Genomic DNA, 9812 nt, shown 5'->3' with positions numbered 1-9812 from the left:
GAGGTAGAGTTGTATGTGCTGACACGGATATAATAGAAAAGAGATTATAGGCAGTGCTCACGATACTCATAATATTACAGAAGGGTTTTGTAAGGACAGACATCAATGGTTGCAAACTCAAATGCACATGGGGGCCAGACTGGTTTTATAAATAGGTCAGGTAGGGACTATGACAACCTTGGGAGCACACCCTATGTGAAAGCAAATGGCACCACTCAGCTGCAGCGAATCGTTGCCAGTAGGGTGGCGGATCTTTGACTTTTCCAAGGAAAGCTGTAAATCACAGTACTTTTCACATTGCTTTGTAGTAGTCCGTTTCCTTCTCTGCCACCTTCAAAGCTCCATAAAAATATCCCAATTCCGTGAAACTCTTGATTTTTTTTATTTTGTGGCAACTAATAGAATTATCTTTAAAAATATTGTACACAATCATCTGTAAACTGGATTTGTCTCTCAGGCTCACTGCATGTCAACCTCTGAGACACTCTTAACAATGGCTGTCTCTGGAAAATCATAGTATGGGCCACTGTCAGAGTATGGGTTTCCACTGTACATTGCTTTATGTTTGACGGTTTTTTCGTGATGGTGGCAAGAAAAAGTTGATTGGTTGAAGTGCAGGGTGGGGACTATACTCATGAGGAGGGAAGGCTCAGGCCTTTCCAATGACCTAGAAATCCATGTCCTTGACCAGGTCTTGGAGGTAGGCCTTGAACTGGTCCGAGGTGAGGGGGAGTGGATGGCTGGTGGAAATGTACAGGTCTCTGGTATTCTCCAGTGAGGAGGCACTCCTAACTGGGCCATATCTGGCAGGGAGCTGAGACACGTGGGAACCACCTTGACCATCAGGAGACTCTTGATCCACAGCTGGTCCTGGGGCCATGACTCCCTGACACAGAACTATAGGGTGTAGATAATGAGTGTCTGCTTCCTTCCTTGAAGATGATCAGATCTGCCACAAAAGGTCCCAGGTCGAACATGCCTCCTTTCTTGTCCTTGGGGACCTCGCCATCATGTTGGGGACCAGCACCGGTGAGTGGCTCCTGCCACAGCCCAATACCAGTGACAGTGCCCCAGGATCTGGGCCCAAAGCGCTGCCAGGCTCTCCACGGAGCTGATCCTACAACCTCCCTCCCCAGGCAGCTCAGGACATGCCGCCTGTAGCCTGTTACACCCCGGGCCTGATAGTCTAATTGGCTGCCCAGGCAGTGTCCTGTCCCCTGTTTCTGACCCCACCAGCCATAGGTCCCTTAGGCAGAAGACAGTGTGCTGGAAGACTTGGCACCCAGGTAGACAGTGGTCCCCTGAACTCCCACTCTCAGCAGTGGCAGCAGCGATGTGAAAAGGAAGACTGAGGGAGTGTAAGGGGACCCACCATCCCAGCCCCCGCCCCTCCCATTCCACAGCTGGCACTCATCTTCCTCCAGTACCAACAGCTGCCTCAGTGGGCTTTCTGGGGTGGGAGTGGGGGTCCGAGTTTGGGCAGGGAGCTGGGATCTCTAAGTTGGGGTTCAGCAAAAGGTCAGGAGGGTGCTCAGGGGCCACAGCCAGACACGAGAGCCCTGTGTCTGGTACTGGGGCCAAGCCCATGCGACTCAGGAACTCCTCCAGGGTATCAGAGGTACTACATCTGTCACTGGCATCTAGAGAGGTATCCGACTCAGGAAAGTCCCCAACTCCTGAGGTCACAAACTCTTAGATCTAGTGCAGGTCACGGTGGTCCTTGCTCCATTCTTGGCTGAATTCAACACTTCCTTCCAGTTCGGGGCAGACCGGAAATTCCTCTTCCAGGTCAGCAGGTCGGGCTTGTCCTTCCCAGGGGTGTAGGACCACTGGCATCCCCAGGCTGGAAGATGTGGAAGTCCTCCTGCTAGGCGTCCTGCTGCAAACCATGCTTCTGCAGGATGCAGAGGTGCACATGGCTCTGGTCCAGCCAGACCCTGCCCTCCGGCTGCCCCACGTCCAGCTGCCACACCAGCCAGGGTAGGATCCGAGGCTTTGGGGTTCCCTTGGCCCAGTGTGGAGGGCCAGTGAACACAGTGTGCTGGGGTCCAGTCCTGCCTTTGGACTCCAGGTAGGTCTCTAGCTCATAGCTGCACACACCCTTCCCCTGCCCATCTTCTGAGCTTTAGAGCAATGGTGCTTTCTTTTCTACCTAGTGCTTTTATAATAAATACACATACACATGCTTGCACTGGCCTTATGCTAAGAAGGTCTGAACCAAAGTAAATTTCCAGACCATTCCAGACAGGAGCCACTCCCAGGATTCTGGCCTTGCTTTGGCTTTGCTACTAACATTAAGAACCTCAAGTTTGGAGAACACCCCTGGGCTCATCTAGATAACACTTTAGACTAGGGTTTCTGCAGCCTTGAGCCACTTCCGGCCATGTGGGGCCATTTGAGCCCCTGAGGGTGGGAGCAGCATTTTAAGGCTGTTGAGAGAGAACGACCCCCTCTCTCATTTCCATTGTGCATCTGGAGCTTGTGGGAAAGTATCGAAGAGATTGTCATTCAGTCACTCGTTTATTCACTCATTCAACAAAGGTATTCTGAGTGCTTACCTTGTGTCTGGCCCTGTGTTGGGCCCTGACAACAGTGAGATCTTTTTAGGCAGTTCCCAGCTCTGGAAGGGGCACCAAAGTAAATGACTATCATAAAATTGCATGATAAGTAGTGTGATGAGGGTCAGCACGTGGTCCCTTGGGGGACTCTGGTGGCAGAAGTCAGGGAAGACTTCCCTGAAGAGTTGACACCTGGGCTGAGTTCGGAGGGATGAGCAGGAGGAGTTAGCCCCGTAAAGGCATGGAGGGGGGATTCCAGGTTGAGAGACCACAGGTGTAAAGGCATGAAGGCAGGGGAGCACCTGGGACCTTCTGGGAACAGCCTGTGCTCTGTAGCGCCTGAGCACTGAGTTTGTGGCAGGAGGTGTCAGGCTTTGGGACTGCAGTGTGAGCAGCCATCTGATCACAGTGCTGGACAAAGAAGCCCAGGATACCTGGTCTCCACCCTAAAAGGCCCACGAGCCAATGACCACTTTCAAGCTAGGGAGATTTGGGGGCTGTTTTATATATTTATGTCAACAAATATATTTTTATATAATTGTTTTCAACATTTTCACTATTATGGTAAACATTAAAAAAATTTTGTTGTTGTTAATGGAGGTACTGGGGATTGAACCCACGACCTCGTGCATGCTAAGCTTGCACTCTACCACTGAGCTATACCCCCACCCTGCTGTCAACAAATATTTTTACCCAGAATTTCCATGACTCTGTGAACCAAGGGGGGAAATTCTGTGTTTTGGTTTTTTTAAGTGAAAAGAAACAGCAAACTTGTTTTAAAAAAAATTGCAAAATGAGGGCAGAGAAACTGTAGCTTTAAGTTTTAGATCTTCCTGTGCTGCTTGATTTTAGATGTTTCATGACACGTCATATATTGCCTGCAAGTGCATTAAGCCATCAACTGGGGAAGGTTGCTGGTAAATTCCATGCCAGTTTCAAGGGTGTGTATGTGTTCTGTGTGGGGAGCTGGTTAAAGGCATTCATAACATTATGATAATCCACGCTGAATATTGCTAGGATTTCAACTGGCGATTCACCCAATTTCTGGCATCATTACCCACGAAAGGCCTTGCTTCCCTGGAAAGGCAGATGAATACTCACTTTATAGGAAGAGAATAGACATGTTTAATTTAGTAAGACCTTAACTTCCCTGTCTCACAGGTGAAAGGGAAAAGTCGGTGGTTTTTGAGAGGGAAAAAGGGAGGGGAGGGAGGAGCAGCCTGGGGTGATGGGTGACGCTGTAAAAGCCCCAGAGTTGCTGCCGAGGTAGTTTTTACCCCTGGAGCGGGGTGATCTCATTTGCTGCTGCATAGGCATTTATCCCTGGTTTTCTGGTTTTTTTTTTTTTTTTTCTTTTTTTTTTTTGCCATGAGGTCACATGCTTATGCTGAATGTGGTGAGTGTGCGCCAGGGAGGCTGGGAGGATTTTTAGAGACAGACTAAGCAGGATTCAGATTCTGCTCTGCAACTTATGCAGGTGTGAGAGCCTAGGAAAGTTGCTTACCCTGCCTGATCTGATTCCAGAATGCCTACCTGGCCTGGGCTTCTGTGAGAGCGAAACAAGATATTTATGTACAGTGACTGGCACATAACTGATGTTCAATAGATGTTAACGTCTTTCCCCTCCCTGGACCGAAGCTACTTTTAATTGGTTTCCATGGGAATAGTGATCTGTCTCCCTGCCTCGGCCATGCTTACTTTTCATCAGTAAGGAAACGTGTGTTTAGGGACGCAGTTCTTTGGGGAGCAGAATGCCTTGTGTTCCATTCCTGGCGTTGCTACTCACTTTGGACAGGGCTCGGTATTTTAGAAACATAGGTTTCTTCTCCAGTGGTTCCTACACCTTCCACGGTCGTTGGAAGGACTCGGTGAAGTCAGACTGCATTCCCAACTTTAGAGCATATGGTAGCTTGCTCTAAGGGTACCTTGTCAGAATCACCCAGACAGCTTGTTAAAACAGATCGCTGGGCTCCATCCTCAGGAGTTCTGATTCAGTTAAGTCTTTGGGTGCGGGGAGCTGGGAATTTGCGTTTCTCACCAGTTCCCAGGCAATGCTGATGTGGTGGTCCAGGCCACACTTTAAGAACAGGGCCTGGGATACAGTGAACACCAGATGGGTGTGAGCTACCACCACCCTTTGTTTTTTCAGGTAGGGGTAATATTGTAGTTACCACCCCCTGGCTCGAATTCTAACTTTAGGATTCTTGTTTTGGCTTATGTCAAATAATTGCTTAATTTTCACTTTATATAGAACTAAGATAAGCAGTGAGGAGGAGGAACTTAGTATTCTAGGGGGTTAGAATCCACAGGTCACTGCTGCAGAGGACGTCTCTGTGATTCAGACATGGGGATGAGGGGCCCGAACTGACCAGGTCCCGGTACAGGTTTATCAGCCTGGCCCCCTTGGGGCAGGCCTCCATTAAAAAACAAGTTTCTGGAATATTATCCTATCACACAAGACTCACTACCAAGTGTTGAGGGCACAATTGGGGGAAATTGGGGGAAATGACAAGAGACTTTCGCAGGCCAGTGTCTCTTTTGGTGACTTGTGAAAAACACCCCATCATCCCCTGAAGGGTGAATCTTCCTGCTGAGGAAATCATAGGCCCTGACTCTTTTATTTTAGAAGGTGGATGGCAAAGATAAGGGGCATGGTGACACCTCTGTCACTTAATGAGCAGTCTGAGTTACAGAGCTAAAATTAGTTTCTCCTCCACCCACCCACCCACCCAATACTTAAGCTCTCCTTTGTCATTGTTTCTCAGAGCAATCAAGTCGCAAGAAATGCTACCTAGATCTGCAACCTCTTCAAACACAGCTGGGGGGCTGGGGGGACTCAGTGTTGCATTAGGGTGCAGAGTTGAGGTTCTGGGATCAGATAGATGGGGCCCATCTCTTGACCTTCTGGCTAGGAGAGGGTGACCTCAGCAAGTGACCTTCTAAACCCCCACTTTCTTATCTAAACGGGGGCAGTTGTGGTACTTATTCCAAAGAGTCCTGGTGAGGGTTATTTGGGTAAGTATGTGAGGACTTGATAAATGACAGCTATCGTTACTACGGGGGGGATTTGTAAGGGTTTAGGATTGGGACCAACTGCTGCATGCCCTCCCTGAACTGTCATGTTTCTGGAATTATCCAGCAATGTTCAGTTGATCTGTGCGACCCAGATTCTCCATTTTCCCCAATTTGTTTATCTGGTTTTGGACGAAAAGAGAAGGGTGGAGTCTTTTGCGTGGGGCCTGGGGAAAGAACTGGGGCCCCAGGGACAGCCGGTGGCCTGTGAGGAGTCTAACCCTGCCTGACCCCAAGGACTGATGCTCAGACCCCGGAAGGCAGGGGTTAGAGCCGTAAGCTGAAAGGTCTGCTCTCCCCAGGTGACGTGGGACGCTCAGTAGCTCAGAGGCTGAGGTGACACAATGCGGAGTTGGGGAAAGGGCTTACACATGGAGCCAGGGGTGGGGTGAAAACATAAGGGACCCCAAGTCTGTTTCACTTCTCAAGGGTTTAAGGTCCCAGGAGGCAGGAAAGCGGTGTTTTCATGGAGGCCACTGCACCCATGGAGATGCCAAGGTAATTCCCACAGGGACTTGTGGGTGGGTAGTAAATAGTAATGAAGAACACAAGGGGACTTGTTCCTAAGATTCTCCCTCTGTGTAGGGAGAAATCTCTACATGATGGGGGTGTGAGGGACTATAGTTGTACTGGTGGGAACGGGGTGTGTAGGGACATTTGGGGGATGTAGCTGAGGCCTGCTGCAGAGTGCTGGCCCCAGGGTCACACCCAGGAACTGGCCGTTATTACTAGCTGTTCCTTGCCACCCTGACCTTTCCCCATGCCCACGGGACTGGGCAACCTCTGCTTGAGTACTGAAGGACACACGACCTCTCAGCCCTTCCCTCCATGGAACTCTTGAAGAATGCAGAGTAGGACGTTAACTCCATACCAAGTCAACTTTCTCCATCAGAACCACAAAGCATCTACTTTTGAGAGGAAAGAGGAACTTAGACCTCAGGTGCTAAGAATAATGGTGACCCTTGCCGGCTCTGCTGGGCCCTAGACTTGGAGTCAGGTTCAGGTCCCAGATCTGTCACCTTTGAGCTTTGAGGCCAGAGGCTCATTATTTAACTTCCTCATCTGGAAGGTGGGGACAAAACTGCCTACCCTACCGCCAGATAGTAAATGCAGAAGTGTTTTGTAAACTGTAAAGTTCTGTGAAGAGGATTAAGGAAAGTGGTTCTGGTGTGGCTGGTGATGGCAGCTCCTAGGGCTATTGGCATACAACCAAGGGATGGTCCCTTATTCCAAAAAGAAGGCTAATGAGGGTATAGCTCAGTGGTAGAGCACATGCCTAGCATGCATGAGGTCCTGGGTTCAATCCCCAGTACTGCCATTTAAAAGGGAAACAAAAAAGGATTTAAATGAAACTAATGAGGGAATTCAGGCAAGGAGACAGGTGAGGGATGGGGAGATATTTGGGGATATCCCTAGGTGTTCACCAGTCCATGGGACAGAGCCCAGTAATCTCATCAAGAGGCATCACTGGGCCAACCCTGAGGATGCGACAGCTGCCCCTCCTCTCTCCACTGCTGGGGTCCTTTATCTCTGACTCCTTTCTAGACTGTGAGCTTCTAACTTTTTTTTTTCCCTTAAAGCAGCTACTGGGATTTGAAACCAGGACCTCAGGCATGCTAAGCATGCACTCTGTCACTGAGCTATACCCTGCCCCACCCCAGGCGGTAAACTTCTAGATCATGGGCCGTGTTCTCTTCTCTCTGTTGGCCAGTCCCTGGCACAGCACCTGCCACACACTGGGGATGCCGTCAGGGTTTGCAGAACGACTCGATGAACTCAATGAGCCGGAGGGTGTTTTGCTGTTGTCGTTGTTTTTTGATCATGGTCCTTGTCTGTATCCTGCACACGTACCCTCATTCTCACACCTCCTTTCTTTCTGAAATGTCCTTAAAGTCATCCCCAGCTCTGGGGAGACTGGAACACAGAAACACAAACTCGTGGGTCAAAAAACCTGGGAAACCTAAGAAAGAACAACAAGCATTGCTTGCTTTCTGCACCGTTTGTGCCTTGGGAATTGACTTTGGGGAAGAAAGGAGACTTGGGAATTGGTTCCTGGTGGTGAGGTGGGGTGGGGGCAGCGGGCATTTTCTGTGGAGAATTGGTCTATCCTAACCCAGCAATACCGTTTTGTAACTTAGAGGAGACGTGGACTCTGGAGACTTCGAGCCCTGGAAATAAGTGCTTTCTCAGAAAGAACAGGGAATTTACAAAATAGATCTGGCAATGGCTCCCACTGCTGTTGGGGTTGAAACAGGGGGTTTGTGAGTTTCCTGAATGCTGCTGTGATTCTAAACCAGGGACCATCTTGATTCTGTATCGTCTTCCATTGTTTTTCCCATAACCTCTTATGAATAGTGGCGGCAATGACATTGATGAGGACAGTGCCCTTTCTTTGAGGGTTTGCTCTGCACAACCCTGTCTCATTTCTCATGACAACTCTATAAGATTAGTTATAATCTTGACCCCATTTTACAGATGAGGAAACTGAGGCTCAGAGGGGTTAAGTGGTTTCTCCAAGGTAACACAGCCAGTCATCTTAGTCTGATCATTGTTTGAATCCTGGCCTCGAGAGCTGCATCCACGTCCTCCACCATCCTCTGTACTGCCTCCTTTGAAAATTATAAGGTTGAGTTTGTGATCAATCAGATTGTTCAGACTTGCCTCTGAAGTATTTTCTAGGCAGTTCAAATAAGGCCCTTCAAAATACAGATTGTGTGTGTTTCCCTGACAAGAAATCCTCCCCTCCTCGATACCTCCACTTCAAGTATTTTTTTTTTAATAGATGCCCCCCTACCCCAGGGTTCAGCCTGGAGCCTGGGGGAGAAAATGGGACAGGAAAACAATGAAATAGCAGAAAACAAAAGACCCCAAGGCCTGTAACCAATCTTGAATGAAACACACTTCCCCAGCCTCCCAAAATGCCAATCTGATTCTCTTTGTTCTAAAAGCTCTGGTTTCACAGAGCATCAATTTCCCCTAATAACAAGCTTTTTCTATTCTTCCTTGAATGACGCAGCCTGGTCTTGAGGATTCTCATCATCTTTATTGCTCATCAGGGATGACAGACACATGCACAGCGAGTTTGTCACTTCCCTTTTCTTTTCCTTTCCCGTCACACATGATTCCCGCCCCAGCACAAGCAGAGGCTCTGAGCAGTGTCCCACCTTTTTCTCCACCCCCTCGCCTCGCATACAGCCGAGCACAGCTCTCTGACTTCCCTGCAGAGCGTCATCTGGTCCCCATGAATAAGCTCGTCTTTCTCCCCCAGGTCCCCACACATCCGTGGTGACTCTTATCAGCCGGGTGCGCTGTGGGCAATTCCCCGTGGGGTCCGGCATGTCTGACAGGTTGTATGTTTAAGTCAACATTTGTCCTGCGTGAACTCTGTTCCAAGCACAGGCTGAGAGCTGAGAATGGATGGTCTCAATTGCTGCTCAAAATGTCCCAAGGAGGGGTGTCCTGGTGATAAACCCACTGTACACATGAGGAAACCGAGGCACAGGGAGATGTCCAAGGACACACAGCCTTCTAGTGTCCAGAGTCCGGAGCCAATCTTTTTAACCGTCAGGGCTCACCAGCTTGGGTTTTGTTCTGGAAACCTGTAGGTAATCTCTGGTTTTTGAAGTTCTCAGCCCACAGGACCCTAGAGAACTAAGGTGGACAGTAACCTCAGAAAGGTTAAGCCAGGCAATAACAGTAACTAGAGGGGTTTACAGAACATCCAGACCATTGAAGGTGACCTGAACCTGGCCGTTCTCTCCCAGTAGGGAGAGCCCAGGAAAGGTGGTGGGCAATGGCCCCCTGCACCTACCTCCATCTGTCACCTCCTGCAAGGCCTCTTCCTGGTCAGTGGTTTGCATCCTCCTCACAATTCCTCTCGTCTCGGTCATCCATAGATAGGTAGAGTGCCCTTAGCACAGCAGTCCTCACGTTTCAGTTCAGGATCACTTAGGGAGCTGATCTGAAATGCAGGTTCTGGAAATTCTGACTCAGGAGGCCTAGGAAAGGCCCAGAGACTTCATTTTCCAAGCACTTTTGGTGATCCTGATGCAAGAGGCCTCCAAGCCACTCTTGAAAAGCAACCTCTGCTTCTCAGACTATAGCATCAGGACAAGGAAACGAAAAGCACCTTAGATGGTAGTGACCTGATTTTGTCGGTCAGTGACTAATTTTGCCTCAAGC

General features: G+C 49.3%; 1 pseudogene; it reads right to left on the bottom strand.

The window, feature by feature from the left end:
- Nucleotides 1–667: 667 nt before the first annotated feature.
- Nucleotides 668–9490, bottom strand: LOC102506999 (annotated as a pseudogene).
- Nucleotides 9491–9812: the final 322 nt, after the last annotated feature.

The sequence above is a fragment of the Camelus ferus genome, chromosome 3 (genome assembly GCF_009834535.1).
Source record: "Camelus ferus isolate YT-003-E chromosome 3, BCGSAC_Cfer_1.0, whole genome shotgun sequence".
In the NCBI taxonomy this organism is placed as follows: domain Eukaryota; kingdom Metazoa; phylum Chordata; class Mammalia; order Artiodactyla; family Camelidae; genus Camelus; species Camelus ferus.
This window is presented reverse-complemented; position numbering and strand designations above follow the sequence as displayed.